Here is a 989-nt window from a genome sequence, read left to right as displayed (position 1 = left end):
GACCGGCTGGAAGCCTCGGGGGCACCCAGGTGCCACCACCTTCCCACCAAAACCTAGAGGACAAAATTCGGAGCTGTGCCTGGGAGGGCTGGGAACTCCCCGAGGCGCTGCCAGCTGGATCAGAGCTGCAGGCCATGCAGTTCCTGCCTGAGCAGCCCCACGTCAGACACCCCCTCCAGCCATCAGATCCACCCCTCCCCGGCTGCAGAGTCACTCCTCCACCTTTGGCGGGCAGGGGACAGAACAAAAGCTGTGCCCCCTCCTTCTGCCAGATGCATCAGGCAGAGGTTTGCCCACATCTCTCCTCCAGAGTCTACAGACAAAACAATCCCAGTTCCTCCCATCTTCCCATGGATTAAGTTTTCTAAACCTAGCTTAAACTCTGCACCTCTCACGGCTCCTCTCTGGGCTCTCTCCAACTGCTCCTCACCATCCCGGAAGCACCCAGAACTGGGCACAGTGCTCCAGCTGGACTCACCCATGCGGAGGGACCGTGCACCCAGCGTCCTCCCCTCAAGCCCTGCACCAGCCCTGGCCCGCTGCAGCCCCGGGTCTCTGCGCGGCTCCTGGCTCCTCGCCGGGTACCGGTGCAGTCCCTTATGGCTCCCCACTTGGCACCGGTCCTTGCTGAACTCCACTGTACGTTTTCACAGACCTTTGCCAGCTGCCATCCCTTCTTGATTTCATGGCACAGTTGAGGCTGGAAGGGACTTCCTGAGACCATCTTGCCCACCCCCCCGCTCAAGCAGGCTGCCCCAGACTGTGACCAGTCAGGTTTTGAGTATCTCCACAGCTGGAGACTCCGACCTCTCCAGGCAACCTGTGCCAGGCTCCGAGCTGCGCCAGGCTCTGACCACCCTCCCCACAGTAAAAACGTCATTTCTTGTGTTCATAGAATCACAGAATGGTTTGAGTTGGCAAAGCCCTTTAAGCTCCCCCAGCCCAACCGTTCCCCTACCCCTGCCACCCCACCCCCAAACACTGGCCCT

At 60.4% G+C, this 989-nt stretch overlaps 1 protein-coding gene across 1 annotated transcript in view; it reads right to left on the bottom strand.

The window, feature by feature from the left end:
* The window catches only part of HTRA2 (HtrA serine peptidase 2), a gene marked incomplete at its 3' end in the record, with an annotated part of 22473 nt that overhangs the window by 804 nt on the left and 20680 nt on the right, over window positions 1–989 (bottom strand). The window lies entirely within an intron of this gene.

Source organism: Egretta garzetta, unplaced genomic scaffold, assembly GCF_000687185.1.
Source record: "Egretta garzetta isolate BGI_Z169 unplaced genomic scaffold, ASM68718v1 scaffold957, whole genome shotgun sequence".
Classification (NCBI taxonomy): domain Eukaryota; kingdom Metazoa; phylum Chordata; class Aves; order Pelecaniformes; family Ardeidae; genus Egretta; species Egretta garzetta.
Note: the sequence above shows the minus strand (reverse complement) of the source record. Positions and strands in the feature narration are given on the sequence as shown.